At 38.6% G+C, this 19,786-nt stretch overlaps 1 protein-coding gene across 2 annotated transcripts in view; it reads right to left on the bottom strand.

The window, feature by feature from the left end:
* The window catches only part of atxn1a (ataxin 1a), a 123,994-nt gene extending 110,275 nt beyond the window's left edge, over window positions 1-13,719 (bottom strand). For both annotated transcript variants that reach the window (XM_017693711.2, XM_037535371.1), the window contains exon 1: window positions 13,475-13,719. The gene's annotated coding sequence lies outside the window, so the exon portion shown is untranslated. The remainder of the gene's footprint in view (window positions 1-13,474) is intronic.
* Window positions 13,720-19,786: the final 6,067 nt, after the last annotated feature.

The raw sequence follows: 19,786 nt of genomic DNA on the forward strand, positions 1-19,786 counted from the left end.
CACACTCTGTGCACTTCTGCTAGCTCGTCCAGCCAGAAACCCACACACTGAGATGCTCTCTGCACCTCACTGCTCTTTCAATCAAATGAGGAGAAACATGAGCAAAGAAAAGCTCACTTCTTAGGGTTGACATGAAAGTAGGTCCTGAGCACAATTTTGAATGTTATTACGACAATATATAATATAAATCTCTACAAAAAAAATTCAGTGTACATTAATGCAACAAGCTTCATTGTGGATAATTTATGTTGCTGCAATTGTCATGAAAGTTTCACAGAGTGAATGGCAGGTGGCGTTCTGGGGAAAAAAGTGTATAGCATGTGGGCCCCCACTTTCATTTGTCACTCAGTTTCACAGTGATCATTGAATAATATATTATTAATATATTAACAATGTACAGTGGTGGATGAAGTACACAAATCATGTACTTGAGTTGGAGCAGAGATACCCAAGGTAAAATATTACTCCAGTAAAAGCAGACGCCCTCGCTGTTCCCTGACTGGTGTTCTCGCTTTGTGCTTCTTTCAATTTGACATTTACGTTTTTATACAAAAGCCAAAAGGAACGACAGATTTCACATGTCGTGGAGTAAAAAGTAAGATATTTGACTTTGAAATGTAGTGGAGTGAAAGTAAAAAGTCACCCAAATTTGAAATATTCCAGTAAAGATACACAAAAAAACACTTAAGCACAGTAATGAATTACATTTATTTAGTTACTGTCCACCACTGAGAATGTATTACTTAGCAAATAATATGTCTTAAGTGAACAGCATGTTCCAAAAAGCGAATGTTGCGGATTCACTGATATAGGAACTGTGGGCTGATATTTGCCAGTATATGTAGAAATGCACAAACTGGGACTAAATCTATGTAGAATAGCACTGTAGTGAAATATAACCTTTATTTACACAGAGTTCAAAATTTAGTACAATAGTCCAATATTGTCTAAACATTCTGCTAAATATGTAATAAAATATCACTTTGAAATACTGGTCAAATCATCTGTCCGGTGCCAATAATTGTATGATATTGATACTGACACGATTCTGATATTATTGTACATCAATATTTTTTTAACAATAAAAAAGAACAGCCAGTAACTCTTATGCACATGCCACCATGCTAACTGGTGTCTACTAACTTCCATTAAGTGTTAAGCAACATTAACATGTTTAATCAAGCTAGTCCTTTACAACTAATAACTATACAAGCCTGCAGTATAAAAGCTTAATGCTGTTGTATGATTCATTAATGTACAGCATTTTATACATCATAAACATCACACATAACTTCATGAGGACCACCTCATGTAAACTGTCCAACATTATATCTAACCTGCACTGTCATTCAATAATGTTCTCGTATACTCTTTTCATGCTATTTTGGTTATATTGATACACTCCAGATGTAAAAAACGGGGTCTGTCTTGTATTATAGTGTATAGAAGCTCGCTCTCTCTCTCTCGGTGCTGACGCCTGGGATAGTGCATCACAGTGAGGCCCCCAGATTAGCCTCATTTATCTGTGTCAGGCCTCATCAGTCCACTGCCTGCTGCTCATTCAACCTGCCTCTCCATCTGAGTGCTGCTTCCACACACTCACAACTGTTGACTCTCCACATGCCAGGGATGGCCTATTTACCAAAGAACCTGCCGTTTATCACTTCCAGGATCCGAATCAGAGCTTTTTGGCAATCAAAAAAAAAACATTTCTGAAACACAGCCAAAGGTAGTGATACACAAAGCATTCATTTAAATTAAGCAGAAGTGAAAGTACAAATGAAATTTGAAATGCCTGACATAAGTCAAGTGTTTTAGAATGTTTGTGTTCAACGAGACGTCTATGAATTTGCCTTTTTTATCTGTTTGATGTACCTCTGGCAGGCCAGCACAAACTTTTCTGGAGCGCTTGATGGAAAAAAGGGAAAACTCCTTAGAGATGTGGAAGGCAGGAATGTTTCTTTGGCAGCCCTCCCCTCAGACACTCTCTGGGCAGACTTCAGAGGGATGACGCGTGGCCAACAGAAGAGGTGGAGAGAGGAAACGTCTCTCTTTCTAAACACAGACGCTCTCGCTGGCTGCATGACATCACGCAGCAGGGGAAATGGGACAGAATCGGGCAGCGTTTTACGTTCCAGCCTTATCTCTGCACCCGCTACTTTACTTAACACCAGCCTGTCATTTCTCTAGGGCTTCTACTGTGGCCCACTATTCAGGGATACTTTAACTCTGAGAAATTAGCTGCATGAAGTGAAGCATGTAGTAGTGAGCAGGAAAAAATACTCTATCAGAGTATTTTCCAAATATATTACAGTATTAGTTATTAAATGAGGGTTATACCCGCAGTATAAACTTAATGAACCAGCCTTGTTTTTTTCTCTTAAAACTGCTCCAAAGGGAATCTTACTAAAAATCTTAAACTACAAGCCCAAAGGGGCCCTTACAAAATATTGTGTTTTGGGCAGCTAATGATGCATTTACTCTACAGTGAAGCGGCGTTCGGGTCAGATTCGGGTTTCAAATTGAGCAATATCAGTTAGGCCTGGTCGGATCGTATCTCAAAGTCACGGGTACGAGTCAGCTCTAACTTGGAGTGGGGAGCTGTGTACCTGTACCTGGGGGGCCGGATTCCTGCATTGTTTGGTGATTTTCTTGCTTAAACACACCTGATTCAACTCAGCAGGTAATTACCAGGTTTAGCTGTTGTGTCAGAGCAGATAAATCAGCAAACTGTGTGGATGCCGGCCCTCATGTTCCCACCTCTGTCTAACTACTAGCATTACAACAGGGACGTGCTATTTCTTGGAGTACAATGTTATCATGGACATAAACAACATTATCTGTCAATCTGTGCCAGTATAGGCAACATAAACAATGTATCACTCAGCACTAGCTTGTAGTTATGTTCCCAAACACACTGTCAGGAATAATGCAGTCTTTCCACACAGTCTACATTTAAGCATCTAAGACACCTCAGGGCGAACCAGTTACAAGCCAGAGTGTGTCACAGAAATAAGAAAACATGCATAATAAGGAATGGTTATGCCATGCCAAAAATAACAGTAGTAAGGGTGGGTTTTGGTATTCCACAGATTGTTTGTATCAGTGCCGTTTTCCTGTTATTGAATTCCTTTCTCGATGCATATCCTCCTTTGCGCTGGGCGCATTTGTGGCTCATGAAGTTTACGCTGTTTGGCAGGGGCTTTCAGTGCCACCCTCACCCTGCATACACAAACCCACACACCATCCACACAGCAGCTTGTCATGCTCTTGTCTCTGGACCTGTCCTGGAGAGAGACAGCGTTTGTGTTTCTACCCTGAAAGAAAGTTATGCACTGAATTTACTTGAGTCAGATGTGCGCATCATTTTCAAGATAATAAAATATATTGCATAGAAAAATTGTTTTAAAAAGTAAGTAAATTAAAATTATGCTGATGTAAAATGCGTGGGTGGTGTAGGGTAATACACTGCATATCAGTACACACCAGTTTTGGTGCAAAAAAACTCAACACTCATAGTCAATTGTAGTGTAGTTAGCATATATATATATATATATATATATATATATATATATATATATATATATATATTGATAGATAGATAGATAGATAGATAGATAATATTTACTATATAATGCATTATAACATATAATAACATGTACATTTCCTGTTCCATGTAATTTTAAGAGAAGAAAACAGGCCAATCAAAACCAGCCATGTCAGGATTGTAAAACAACCTTCCAGCATCTTAAAGCACAGTATTACATTATTAATGCAAATTTCACTATCTTCTCATACCTTGATGCCATGATATATTTGGAAAGTATTGTGATCTCAAATTTTATCAGTAGTGCCCAGCACTAAATACTCAGTATCCTATTATGTGGATATTATGTACACATTTGAAAAGCAAATTCTTCTCTCTTCTCTCTGCTCTGAGCTGACAGCTTAGGGCCTTGTGTTCACATCACAATCAGCCTGTCACTTGGACTGAGCTGAAGCCTGTAATCCCGCCCATCATGATATCTTATCCACAGTATGAGGTAGACAGAGGAGAGGTGAGAGGATGAGACTGAAGTGGACAACAGAGGAGGGTCTGTAAGGGGTATAGGTGGGTGCCAGTCTTTTGGTGGTCATGCTTAGCTGCTTATCTGCACCAGAAAAAAAGAGCCCGCTGGCTCCAGAGCCATTGTCGTCACTTGTTTGCTTTTCAAGAGCAGATGCTAGCCAAGCTGATAAAGGTTGCACAATATAGCAGTTACACTGCTACATATTGCATCTGCAATTAATTAAAAACACATCAATGAATGTTTGATGTGGATAAAGACTGGTATTACGATTGACCAAAATGGCTGGATTGTGTGAACACATAAATGCACCTAAACACATACAATAACCCATCTAGAACATCAGACAAGAAAAAACTGTGACTTATTAGAGGTTCATTTGCATACTGCAGCCTCCTGCAATATCAGTGCTGTAAGGGCCACTACTGTGACGATGATTAACAAACAAATGACATATTTCACAGCTCTGAAACGAATTAAGTGCCAAAGCAATTCCAGCCTCAATTATAAAGTCTGCCCTGTCCAAAGCTAATCAAAGATCAGGATCCAGACTTCCGTTTCCTGCTTCTATATCATAATAACACACTTATCAATACAAGGAGTTTATCAACTATATGCTCTACCTAAAACAAATCAAATGATAATATCAAGATTCATTTACCCTGATCCATATATGAGTAAAACATTAGTACAGTCATATGCAAAAGTTTCAACATCCCCAGTCAAATTGCGATTTCACATCTTAAATATTGGAACTTTCTACATTGTAGGGCACAGTTTCTATTTATGTGCTGAGTTTAACAAACCGTGGGGTCAAAAGGTCTGAGACCTCTGTGAAAATGCTTCTATTATGAGCTTTAAGTGAAAAGTAGAATCTCTGAAATTTTAACACAAATTCTAGAATATTTTAGTATTTGATTTGTTCCCCCCTTTTTCTTTAATGACAACATGCACTCGAGCTGGCATGGACTCCATAAGTTTGTGCAAAAGTCTCACATCCACCTGAGAGTCATCTGAACATGTGCTTTAACAAAAGGAGTAAGACTAAATATATAACCTTGTAAGTGCAAAGTTCTGAATATTTCTTATTTATTTTGTCATAATTTTCCTTTATTTTAATTTAATAAAGATTCCTTTGCAAGTGTACATTTCAAATGTGTTCCCAGATGTTTGTATTCCTCTGTATTTGAAAAAATCAAAACATAAGATATAAAATATGCCATAACTTTTGCACAAGCCACATTTTAGGGATTAATTGTAAATTCAGTGAATAAACAGAATAAACAGTAACTATTAGTAGGCTGTGTTAACTTGTCGTTACTTAGAAACTAAACAAAATGTCATTTGACCAAAGGCGCCCACACTTTTGCATATGACTGTAGATATATTTCATGGGGATTTCTCCTATGATCTGTACAGACCGCCTTCTGTACTCTGACTTCTGGCTGAAGGAGGAACAGAGATATGGACAAAGGAGTTCTTCAGTCACCTTTGAATACTACCAGATTTGTTCGAATGAGCAAGTGAAACAGATGACTGATGGTAAGCCAGCTATAAATAGACAGACGTTTTCTAGTCTTGTTTCTCCACTAAGTTCCTCATTACACGCAGAGTCCTTGGTTGCCGGGATACCTCCCCTGTCTACCATACTACAGAGAGAACATTATCAAATATGAATCAAGGCCAAGCAGGGACGAGGAAGGGATGATATGGATTCGCACTGGCCTCAGGTCTAAGGAAATGTACAGCTCTGACCTCAGCCTCGATAACTGGCCTTTCGATTAGGCTTTAGCACTCATTACACATCATTACACTTTTCCTGCAGGTTAATGCTTTAGGCACCTTCATCATATCCATATAAACATGATGAGAATAAACCTTTGTTTTATATTTATCAGAAATAGAGCTGTGCACAGTCACATCGAACAAACATACAAGATACAATCCCTGAAGAGGTCAACAGCATTCACTGGGGTCATCCAAGCGTCAAACTGATGCATGGCCACTGTCTCAGACAACCATTCAGAACTTTACCAGTCACTGACTGGTCACTGAAAGTTCAGCACTTTTAACTTAAAAGCTCATCAAGACTTTAACAGTTAGATGCGGCGGCAACATTAAAGCATTATTGTAATTCGATGTTAATTACAGATGGCATGATACTATTTCTTTTTTTTTTCTGCTGATACCTATATTGAAACCTTGAGTATAGGCCAATACTGATTCTATACTAAAAACTACTAAACTGTCAAATTAGCTACTTGTAATTTAAGCACTTCACTGAAAAGGGAATTCCATCGATTTTTTACATCTTCTGCACAATTAACGGACTACAATGTAAACAAAGACATTCAGAGTGGTTTAATGTAAAACCCAAGTGGTGGTGATAGGAACCAAACGTCTTAAGAGTTCAATGACACTAAATACTATCTCCTAGAAAGTTATTACATGAACTAACAAATGCGTGGCATGATGCCTGAGACACTGTTTTACAGGTTTGAGATAAGCTTTAGATAAGCTTTTGGCCTAGAGCACATTTTTTTAAATCCATTCATTGTAGAGTTTCATGCATAGCGTTGTAAGGCAAAACCGTCCCAAAAGAAAACTTATTTTTCAGGTTTACCAGTTTGACTATTTTCAGCACTATATATAAAAACTCAGAAATCATGCTCACTGGTCATTTTGGATAATGAATTACTGTCACCACCACTGTAGTCGGCAAATTCCTTTATATGAACCATTTCAAATCAAACCACTCCGAATTACTTTTTACAACTCAATGACTGAATTATGCATGAACTGTTGCATGAGCAAAAATGTACAAATGCACAGCTAAAATCACACAGTGTGAGTGTGCTATTTCAGATTAGAGTGGTTACAGGATTGGATCAGATTCTTTCTTTTTCCCCTGAGATATCTGCTGATATCAGTCTAATACCGATACCTGCTCTTGGATTGTTGATATCTCCAACATGAATACCTCAGATAATCAATGTAATTTTGTTGAAAGTGTAGATTCTAGGTAATGTTATACTCAGCGTAATGTTATATGTAGTGTAATGTTATACTCAGCCCCTGATTCAAATGTCAGTACTGGTTTCAAAATTTGGTATTCCCAATATGTTGAGCATATGAGTTTAAATGACAAATGATGAATTTAATAATGCTGTTGCACAACTTGCTAGCGACACCAGAGTTGGGAGGTGGTAAGAGTGCTGGAGTGATGTGTTGATCAGTGACTGTTTGAAGAACGTAACTGCATTAGGTGTAGAGATGTAACAACACAACATACAGTATGACATTGCATCAAACTGTATCACACTGTATTGTATTGTATCATTCAGTGTGTTTGCATGCATTTAATAATCTGATAACTGTTGGAAATAGATAATCAGATAATGGGAAAACTGCAGGTCTACGTAAGTCAGGCAGTAATCAGATTTCTGCTTTGCAAACAACCATAAACTCACAGAAAAAGACGTGATGTAAACATAATGCAAAACTCACCATCACACTACAGCTTCTTTTTTAACCACTGAGTCACTTTAGCAGAAAACATAAATCATCTAGAGGATGAAGAATTTTTAAATCCTTCATTTCTTCAAGCATGTAGCTGGTTTCAGCATCACTTCTAAAAGTGTTTTGTTGCCACCTCAAGGGTGCTGTTTGCTCCTTGCTATTTCTGGTACAGCTGCACATGCACAGACAGACAAAACTGAAAGAAATCAGAGTAAGGGTATACAAGTAAGGAAATAAAAAATCTATAAAAATATTCAACACATGCAGGATGTCAATGTTTATAGAGTCGTAACATAGTTAATGGAATCATTCCAAAAAACAAATCATTGCTGTCCTGGCATTATAGAATCCGGCTATTACCCTCTTCAGGATAAGAATGTTCTGGAAATATCCATACCATCAATACCACAATGGGGATAATGAAATACTAGGTTCAGATCAACTTTTCAAGATTGATTTCTTGGCTGCAGGTAAGGCTGCAATCATAACCCTTTCTTTGTTGTACACTAAGCATCAAATTATGATCAGATTACTAAGTGCATGTAAACGCACTCACTGTAGTATGACCAGCATGTTAGCTTGTGGCTACAGCAATAGATTGAGACACTATAAAGCACAACTATTGTTTCAAATATTGTAATTTCACCATGCATAATGCTCTAATAAACTGGAAACATTAACATATTAATAAGGCACAACTGCAGCTACTGCTTATTTCTGCTGTATCAACTTGAGTCATTGCTGTATCATATCAAATAATTAATCTGGTGAATTGCTACACTCCTCTTTGGACAAATACTTCATAGAATGTCTATTTTCTACAATGTGCATTGTTACAGTTCTGCACTGTGATATCACAATGCATTGTTACACCCCTTCTAAACATCCAATCAACATTCAATAGTAGAAGAGATTATACAAGTAATTACACAATCACATTTGTATAGTACAGCAAAACAAAAGTAGGTTTCAACTTCTAACAGTTCAAATTCTGCTATGAAACCCAAGGCACACTGTTGCACAAATACTTTGATAAAACCTGCACTGACTGCATGATTTATTTATAGAAGCATTTCCTCTCTTTTACCGTATGCAGTACTGCTCTCACGAACTCTGCATGGCTGCACAGATGTGTCACTGTCGATTTAACAAGGACAGTCTTGGCTGATATGTAGGACAAAATCTCATGAATGCACTTCATTTTCATGTTTGTTGCATTGCTGAATTCTGACGAGCTTGCACTGAATCGGTGCATAAAGTCCTCACTTGGAGTTGTGAGGAAGAAGAATGACCCGCATGCCGACATCCACTCACCGGCAAGAGGAATGTTTTTCATCTTGACATCAAAAACCTCTCTCCAACACTACAGTACAAAAGCAGTTTGCGTCTGTGTACTTCGCCTATGAAGGGGGAGCAAATGAATAAAGCTGAGATGAAAGAGGGCTGGAAAGGTCTGGGACCAGCATCATTCATTCTGTCCCATCCCCTTTCCTTTCCTTTCTTTCCTTTTTTCCTCCTGTACTTTGTCCCCACTGTGAATTTTCCTCTGTTTTTATGTTATGAAAGGAACCTGGAGCTCCTATAGCTGCTATGAAGGTCTAAATCCAAGGTGCACTTCTGAGGATTCTCCAGGAGTATGGATAAAACAGCAACAGACTTGCATCTTCAAAAAGAGGAAATATGGCCCCAGATTTACTCTTACATGCATAGTAGTGCTGCATGCTGTACTGTTTGTTAATCATCACTGGAATATTGGTCTTGGCAATGCTGATACTGCAAAAGGCTGTAATATGTAAACAAGCCCCTAATAAATCACTGCTTTTTTTAAACTGTGCACTGTGAATTCTGACAGACCCACATGAGTCTTTGTGGGGGTAACAAGAGATTCAGATGATCCAGGGCTGCACAATACAGACAAGAAACAAAAATTGCAATTATATTGTTGCAAATTGGAATTGTGATTAGCCAACTGAATGAATAATTTGACATTCTGATCACTGTTTACTTTGATTCATCAAAACGCTCACAGAAACACTCATCTTCAATGCAAACTGGTTGAGCTATTCTTAGGTTATAGAAATCTGTAATATATCTTTGGCCATATAAGGGGTAAAACTGGAATTAATTTCTATAAATTAATTTACAGACCAACCTTTTTGGGGCAAGAAGACCAGAATATCCCTTTATGGCTTGAGGCTTGAACACTTAATGCAGCGCATCTGGCTACCAGTTAGTTGTGCTTTTGATGTCACAGCACATGAGTGCTTGGTTGCTTCTGACTGGTCTAAATCCACAGGCAGTTCCCTAGCTCAAAAGTGTTATTTCCCAATTTAACACTTAAACAGTGTTGATAAGTGTTGAAATATTTCATATTGTGGTACTTGTGTGCAATTTCTTTCTTAATCTCTTGCAAAATCAATCTTTAAGCGCGATGTACATACGATTTCTGATTCAAATTCATAAATTAGTAGCAATAGAAGAAAAAAACACACACTAAAACATGGTGTTCAATCGCTGCTGTGAGTCACCCTGTAAAACCTGAATTAATTATTTAAATGTCAAAGACATCAGGTTGTGTTTTTTGAACCACGTCATATATCTTTACCTATTAACGTCACATGCACGGGCTAAAAAAGAAGGTCTAATTCGATGTTCAGGTCTCAAATGCAAAATCAACATTATATTCAAGGAGGTATGATAACAATGGTAGATAATTCACTCACTTTCTCATAAGAAACATCACTACACCAAGTTTGGACTGACTTCTCTTATTATACTCTTTAAATTTGCATACAGTCACCAAAGGGGTCCAAATTTCCACAACTTACGTAGTGTAGCTTTATTCGAAAGAAAATCCAGACATAAATATAGTTTATTTAATCAGTACTTCATATCATTCAAGACCAGAGAGTGGCGAAACCAATGACCAAGACCAAGCCAAGTCAGAGTTAAAAAAAACCACTGAAGTCTGAGAACAGATTTGAGCGCTACATCACTAGCACACAGTAAAAAACACTGTGACTGCTTAGAGAGCTCATTTGCATAAAGCAACCTTATAAGACTTCAGTACAGCAAAGGCCAATATTGCAGTAACAGTTAACAAATGATATAATGTGCAATCCTCGTGATATTAATGCAGGCCAGTATTTAACCACATCAATGATTCTTTAGTATATTGCAAAGCACATCACAAGTCCAGTATGCAGCAATGCTATGACAACTTTTGCCCATATCATGCAGCCCTAACACACCTGTGAGGGAGTGTGTACTGAGAGCTTGTCTGAATCGGCCTAATTTGACAGAATGTTCTCAGAAAGAAGGTGAAGCCAGGTTGTTGTGGGTCCCTTCCCTCCAAAGTGTAAACGAATTTCTTGTTCAGCTGGCTCTCCTCGGACATTGGCTGACAGTGTCTTTGTCAATCACATCGGCATTATGCAAGCCATATCTGCAGGTGGAGGTGTGTCTCTCCATATTTCACCGGTACTCAAGCGTAAAAGGTAAGCCTTGCCTGCACCTGTCACACTCTCGCCATGCTTCAGCACACTGAGCCTGTTACGATGCTTTTAGTGCCTTTAAAGGTGCAGCTGCACTTACAGAGAAACACTGACACAATGAGCAGCTACAGAGCTACTGGCAGGTGTGTGTATGTGTGCATCTGACTGTGTGTGTGTGTGTGTGTGTGTGTGTGTGTGTGTGTGTGTGTGTGTGTGTGTGTTCGTGTATAACTCAGACAAATGGGCTGACGCACAAGCGCACTTGTGATTAGGCCACACTTTGTGTCTTAATTACAACTCATCAGCATTTAAAATTAAGTGGTGCAGAGGATAGATCAACACTGGAGGCCTGACACAGCACCATAATACGCTTCCAGCACACCATCACAGACACAAAAAAACACATAAAAGCCGTTAGCAACAACTCAACAATGCTCCTAGCACAGCTCCCATGACCTTACATATACATAACACAGTCTAGTTAGAGTATCATATAACCAAAGCAGCTTGGAGAAGAAAACACAACAGGTCTGTCCTTCTTTGTGGCATCCTGTGGCTTGTATAACTGTTTCACTTATGTCTGTATTAGCAACACTCCCTCTTTGGTTGCTAGATGCATTAACGCCTCCGTGTCAAGCTTCTGAGAATAAGAATTTTTTTCGGCTTGGAAAACAGCATATCTGCTCCAGCTCTGCTCCAGTGAGCCAGTGCCAGCTTGGGCATGGAAACCCAGCACCCGGGTCGCACACATGATCGTATGAATGATCTTCAAAAAATGATATGTTATCTATTTATTTCCTTCCTTAGTTGTTTAGATTTGCAATAAAGTGACCTGTACTGAACTGGGACAGTGAGCAGACAGACCACCAACATAATGTTATGAATGATTTTAAAAAACAATTACATCTTTATTCATTTATTTACGAATGATTTGGGGAAAAAAGCATCTATATGTCATTCATCAATTAATTAATCAATCAATCAACTTCTTTATTTATTAACAATTGCAGTAAGCTGACCTGTACTGGAAAGGGAAAGCAAGCACCCAGACCACCTACATGATATTATGAGTGGTTTGGGAAAAAAAAAACGATATGTTATTAATTAATTATTTAAATAACTTCTTTATTTACTAACATTTGCTATAAACTGACCTCTACTGGACAGGGAAAGTGAGCACCCTTATCGCCTATATGACATAATGAACTACATTAAAAACAGCAACTTCATCTAGTCGTTTACTTGTTTGTTTTTGCCATAATGTGAACATACTTGCACTGGGACAATAATTTTTCATTAATTATCTGTATGATAATTAATACTTTGAATTGATACTTTGACCCTTACAGTGACCTTTATTGGGCAGGGAAGGTGAGCACTTTCATAGTATAGAGTGCAATGTAAAATTCTACAAATGCAACTATATAAGATATACATTTTTTCTTTTTCTTCTGAAATGAAGTGACCTCTCCAAAACTCATATGTCCACGGCTCGTAATGCACTGTTGTGAAATGATGTGAATGTAAACAAAGTGAGCAGAGACATAAAGCCTTCTGTAAGCTGGAGCAGAGATCCCTCAGCTCATTATATAACCAGCAGAGCTGGACTCACACAGACACTGGAGGCTAACCACACACAAGCGGCAGAGTCAATGAAACAAACTCAAGCCTGTTTTAACGTGAAACAACATGAATGGACCTTACAAACTGTGGAGGTTTCGCAGTCTTGATCGCTGTCGTTGTGTAAAAGTGTCACTAACTGACAGTACAGTATTTAGACGAGTAAACAGCGTAACGTTAGCAACACTTCCGCGATTGTGTTTTCTGGTTCAGCAACCCGATTCCCACTAGCGTTTCGACTCGGTGGAAAAAAAGACAAAACTACATAAAAGACACCTTGAAACAAGCAATAGGCAGTTCTGAAAAGTACGAATGGCAACCCAGTGTGGTGCAAAAACAGTGGCAAGGTGAGTGCGTTTGTACGCGGAGGAGCTGTGGGGAAGTTAGCCAGCGCCGTCTCCTCCCTCAGCAGCCCCGGCCAGAGCGCTCCCTGCCCGGCTTCGCCTCGCACCGACCGCCGCGCTCTGACTCTGACTCTCTCCCCGCTTTCGCACTTTACTGAGTTGTAGTTTTGAAACCACATGACAGCCTGCCCTGCACACGACCGTCTGGTCAAAGTAAACGTACAAAATCGGCCAATCTGGAGTGAGCAAAAAGTAACCTAAATAATTTTGTAGAAGCTTTCTTTATTTTCTCTTTTTTTAAAAGATGAACGTCAGTCTCTGATCCGCTGCGTCCTTTTTGCTCCAGCCATTTTCCCCTCGCCCCGCTGCTCTCGGCTCGCTCAGGGTTTGTAAAAGTGGCAGGAGAAGCGGTGAGTTTGAGCGGACTTACTGTGCGCTGTAACGGGCAGTGAAGTGTATGGCTCTCCGTGTTGGGGCTTCCTGCGCCCGCTTTAGCCGGTGGAACCGTCTCCCCTCCACTAGCACGACGACGTCTGCTGCAGCAGAGCTAATAGCTCTGTGGCTTTGTGCCCCCACCTCCTGGAAGTGTGTGACCGAGGGAGCGTGTGTGTATGTGTGAGAAAGAGAGAGGGCGTGTGTACGTGTGCGAGTGTGTGAATGTGTAACCCAAATATGGAGCAGTTGGCCGGCCCCGTTAGCTGAGGGCTTTGAAGCCTGGGCTGTTTCATGAAAAAAACAGAAAAACGGAGGAGGCGAGGGGGTGGGGAGGGGGTAGGGAGGGGGTAGGTAGGGGGGCGCCTTTAGCAGGGCTTATATTCACATTCAGACCCAGTTCAGAAACAGCAGACCGAGGACCTGTGAATAAATCTGTAATGTTATGACTGATAAAGGACAGCTTCGTGCAAATGTCAGCGTCACCTATAGGATAATAAAGGAACCACCTTTAAAGTGACCACTTACACCTCTATTGCACTGTGTTTAACCTCTCTCACTGAAAAAGGACAGCATGTTATTGGGGCTTGACATTGATAAGACTATAAAAAGAAATGAGAACAATATTAAAGGAAAGGTGAAGGAAAGAAAAAAATGGAAAAATAAATAAATAAATGAATAAACAAACAAATAAATAAACAACACAAAAAATAATAGAAAATGCCCTCCACCCACCACCCCTCCCTGCCTCCCAACTACCAAAAAAGTCAGCCCTTTGCCTACATCCATAACGACTTAAAAATGAAACTTTGTATGGTTTGTTTGCTTGCCTGTTTGTTTGTTTTTGCAAAAAAGTGGCCTTTATCACTCAGGGAAACAATTTAATCACCTACATCATGCGAAAGATCCTTTATTGGATGGGGAAGTGAGCACTTCAGAAAACTACAACTATATTTGCTAATATTATTAGGAAAAAATATTTTTGATAGCTGTAAATGACACAGTATAATATAATATAATATAATATAATATAATATAATATAATATAATCCAAAATTAGAACTTTACAGGAGAAGGAAAAAACATACTTTACTTTTAATGTAAGTCAATGGAACCAGACATTTGGACCATTTCTTTTGGTCCATTCGTCATGAAATTGACACACAATGTAAACTGTAACAGACTTTTTCAGATTATGCCAAAAACTGAAAAACAATAAAAATCGAGATACAAGGTTTTGTTCCGACAGCAGTGACTTTGTTTTTCAGAAGCTGTGTCTGTGGCTTTAAGTCTTGATGATTGGGAACACATGACTATAACAATAGTTTTTCAGAAATGTTCAGCACAGGTGAAAGGTCAGGGCTAACAGATCTAATTGCAAGTGACGACACTGAGGAAAACAGCAGGCTGTGGTGATGAAAAATCTGTTTTCAGACCATCACTCTTAGTTGAAACCATGTAAACAACCTTGGAAAATCTAAAAAATGTTTATTATCTATGCTGTTACTTGAGCTTTCAGACATTCAGTTCAGGGCCAGAAAAGTTATTTACTTAAAAGGAGGCATGCACAAATGCTGTCACATTTTCTTGAACAAGCTTGGATGGGACTTTTCCAAAGTGTTTGTCGCTGCGTTACTGTGGAGACCACATACTCTGAGCGCTCCACCCGGGAATATATTATCATTCCTGCCCTGTTCAACTGCTCCAGCTGCACAATACACAGGCCTGTTGGTGCAACACTGCATGTAGTTCACCTTCCTAGGGCACCAGGATTTAAATCTGCATTATTATAAATGTAACTGTATACTAAAGAGAATATTACCTCTAAAATACTTACTTCTAATTGCCTTCTTAGTTTAAATGAGAGACCCCATAGTGTTGACCTCACTATGTGAATTTTGTCTGAGGGTGTGAGATGGTCTGTGTGCTGTGTGTGAGAGAGCTGCCCTCAATGGACGTGCACACACACACACACACACACACACACACACACACACAACCACTCCCATGACCACCTTTGATAAGGCAAGAATCAGGGAAAGTATTCAAGTGAAGGGTATGAGTGAATGTATGTATATTTGTACTCCTGATCTGAAGAAAATGAATATACTAAGTACTTACAGGACTGCAAAAGTATGTGTGTGTATGTGTGTGTGTGTGTGTGTGTGTGTGTGTGTGTGTGTGCCATGTTCAATCAATGTAAAAAATAAAAAATCATCAAAAACATGGAGATGTTTTTGTATAATGTATATTATTTTTTTAAAAAAAAGTATTATTACATGTAGGTCCTTATATATAATACATACAGGGCATATTATTGTTACATTTGGACACTTATATAGTATATATAATTGTCATATATAGGTACTTACATATATAATACATATGGGACATATTTATTGTTAAATGTAGATACATACATGTATGTAATACATGATGCTTTAGATACTTCATGATACTTACACCTATAATACCTGCTGGACATATTATTATATGTGGGTAAAAAAACAAGTGTTCCAATAACTTCAGCTCAAACCAAAAAAGAATTGTAACCAACATTGTAGAAGAACAAATGTCTGTGTGTCAGCTCTCCTTCCCTAGGTCAGGCCGCTCCAGGGGTCTTCCACTCACCAGACTGACTGTGTGTGCTGTAGTAGAGTTACAGGTGTCCTCTAATGATAAATCACTGATATTGCTTTTGCTATGTGCATCCAGATGGAAAATCATACAAAAAGCATTAAGCATTGAATATGAAAGCGAGTGGTATAATCACAGTGACAGCTCTGACATTTCTCTTGAACTAAATGCTTAAGGGTTGAGTTGTCTGTGCCTGTTTTGAGCCACACCCAGGCACTGGGTCTCTGTGTGCATTCTACACTACACTCCTTTTTACTGGCATGCCAGACGTCCATCTGAAGATTAAGCTGTACGTGAGCCGCTTTCACCTGCAAGCACTGTCATGCTTCTCATCATGTCTGTATACTGTATGTAGTTATAAAGGGACATGTCGATTCTCATGACAAATACACTGTACAATTCTTCTGTGCACATTTTAACATAGATGTTATGATGATGATGGTCTGAGTGTAGTGTGTACAAGTGTTGTATGTACAAGAGTACAGTCAGGGTACATTTAATTGGGATACCAGAAGTGTCACACCCTCTGCTGGGGAAATCAAAAATTGCAAAGCAGGCCTAAAAGAGCAGGTGCTGACAGCTACTAGCATACATGGAATATACATTCATTTACTTTCTGAGACAGACTGAACTTGTGCCATTGTAAAAATATTCCAACATGACATGACTTTGTACTTTTTTTTACCAAAATGATAAAGAAGGCATGCTTCTAACATGCAATACGAGTAAATTACATTGAGTATGTACAAGCATATTGTCACTGTCAAGTGAAAAACATGTGGATCTTTTTTTTCCTTTTTCCTTTTTTTTACATAATTTGAAAATACCAGTGGTCCCTTACATTGTGTGAACATATAATGATGAAAGGACCAACAGAAATGGTCCAAAATTGCTTGGATTTAAAAAAAGGTTTTATCTTTCTCCTGTAATGTTATTGTTTTCGAGACAACAATGATGATATGCTTCTATAAATGAGTCCTAATCTATTCTACAACCTGACAGCACAAACTACTTTTATCATTTATGATTTTTCATCATTAATGTTTCTGCCTCTGTGACAATTGATTCACAGAACAGGATTAATTAGCACAGCCTATAATAACAGATCTAAGCTATTAGCATCTTTGATAGCACTGTTAAATTAGGCTGTTTATGTCATAGTGCCTAAAGGGAGACACTGTGTTGTATAACCACCAGATACATGTAGCATTTCTCCATTCTTTACTGTGGACGCAGATGTTTACACAGACTGAACAGGCCTGAGGAGCCTCTTTATTTTTCAGTTGACTTTACAGTACAGAATAAATTAACTCCACAGCTCAGACATGCTTAGAGATTGAACCTGAGTCATATCCTCTGCCCTTCAGCCAGAATTCTCAGAAATCTTTATACAAACATTTTGTATGCCTCATTCTAACAGAGCAAACAGTCTATAATAGAGAATAACAAAGTTAATTTGAATTTTGGCTGTTCAGTGCAAAATTAGTTATTGATTACTCTATGATTTATATAAATAGACATGTGTGACAAATGAAAGTTTCTTTGTATTCATCAGAACAGCTTTAATGCAGCTTGACATAGATTGTACAAACCTCTGGAACTGTACTACAACAGCATTCTTCAAAAAGATATTCCGTCAGTTGGTGTTCTGATGGTAGCGGTGAACAGCGCTGTGTAATACATTCTCCCATAGGTGTTTGTCTGCGTTAAGATCTGGTGACTCTGAATTTTCATACTCACCAAACCATTTAGTGACCCTTTATGCTCTGTAAATGGAGGCATTGTGATCCTAGAACAGACGCCCATCAGGATAGAAATGTTTCAACATGTGACACAAGTGATCAGTCAGAATATCATTTGACCTCTCCCTGTAAGAAGACAAGTGGAGCAAACCCATGCCAGGAAAATGCCCCCAACAGCATATCAGAGCCTCAAGACCGCCCCACTGTAGGGGTCAAGAATTCAAGCCTGCACTTTTCTCTGGGTGTACACTGCATAGGTACTCTCCCACTTGAGGAGAACATGGTGAAGGAAGACTCATCTGACCATTTCACTTTTTTTTGCACATTTCTGTAGATCAGCGACGATAGTTCTCACATCGTTGAACTCTCAAATGCCCATTCATCTGGGTTTTGAGGTGTTTATACACTATATTATAATATTCCTCTCACTGTAGTTATGGATGGACTGTTCACGCTGACAGTCTGATGACATCCTGCATTGACATTCTCAGTCACCTGAGGAACAGGTAAATATCCCACTGGCACACAAGCATCACATTTATTTAATGTGGGCTTTTGACCACAGTTTCCAATTTACTGATATCCTTCCTACAGATCTAAAGGCAGGTGTCATTTTAGTCGCACTTCCTATTAAAACAGTAGCCAGCTGAGCTCCTGTCATCCATGCCCCAATAATAAGCCCTCTTTCAAAGTCACTTAGATCTTTTCCTCTGCTCTACATATTGATCCAAAACCACAGAGCACAGTAGGATATTAATGCTTAAAGTGCTTATATTTCTGAGTTACATTGACTCAGAAACAGTTGAGAAGTTTGACTCCAGTCAAATGAACGAAAAACTGGTATACTCATAAAAATCCATGGATGAATGCAAAAATACACCAGCTTAAAAGAAATGATTGTAAATCAGAGCGCTTATGGAGGAAACCTTAGCTGCAGGTACATTCTCAAATTGCATGACATTCTCAAATTGCAGATCTCCGCTTACAATAATGCTATGAAAATATTCAGTCATACCTCTCTAGTGTAATTAATAAAGAGAAAGATAATACCAAAGTTCTTTTTTTACACCATAGACCAAGGGTGTCCAATCTTATCCACAGGCTGCAGGTTTTCATGCCAAACGAGCTAAAGCTCGCCTGATTCCACTTGTTTAATCAGTTGGTCTCCGTCTTCAGCAATTGATCACATGAGCTCCTGCGCTGTTGGAATGAAAACCTGCGACCACACTGGCCCTTTGCAGATAATGCTAACCATACACTAGAAGACTTTGAAAAGAATTTTGAAAGACTGAAGTCTGACCTTCACATTTAAAGATAGTGTCATCAGACTATGACAAACTAGTAGCAGACGGGAAATCTTGCAGTGTCACTATTTACAAGGCAGCAACTAGATTTTTGAGATTATTTCCCCATCATGCACCTAGTGGAAATTCAAGCAGATAAACACTTTTCCTTCCATTCTATAGTGGTACAGATGGGAAGATATGTTGGCTGAGTTAAAGATCTGGGGCTCGGAGCAGTTCTCTGTAGAACTCTATACTCTAGTAGATCATCACCCAGAATCTTTTAATTAACCTGTAAAACTTTTAAAATTTGATATAGATAAAGATTTACACTTCAACACAACATGCAATGTTATGAACTAAACCATAAAAAATAAACAGTGTAACAGAAAGCAAAAAAGAAGAAAAAAGAAAAATAAGAAAAAAAAACAAACAATTCTTCAATAATGCCATTTCTAAAGTCCTGAAATATTAAAGCAGTCAGTTCATATTTTCATATATAAGTTCATATGATTATTGTATTAAAGTGGAGCAGATTTGTTGTTTTTACACAGATTTCAGGCAGTCACATGTACATTTTCACACTCTCTCTCGTTCTCTTTCTGCCGCACCACATGCTTCCTATTTGCATGAGCCAAGACTTTAAAC

Source organism: Pygocentrus nattereri, chromosome 27 (genome assembly GCF_015220715.1).
Source record: "Pygocentrus nattereri isolate fPygNat1 chromosome 27, fPygNat1.pri, whole genome shotgun sequence".
In the NCBI taxonomy this organism is placed as follows: Eukaryota; Metazoa; Chordata; class Actinopteri; order Characiformes; family Serrasalmidae; genus Pygocentrus; species Pygocentrus nattereri.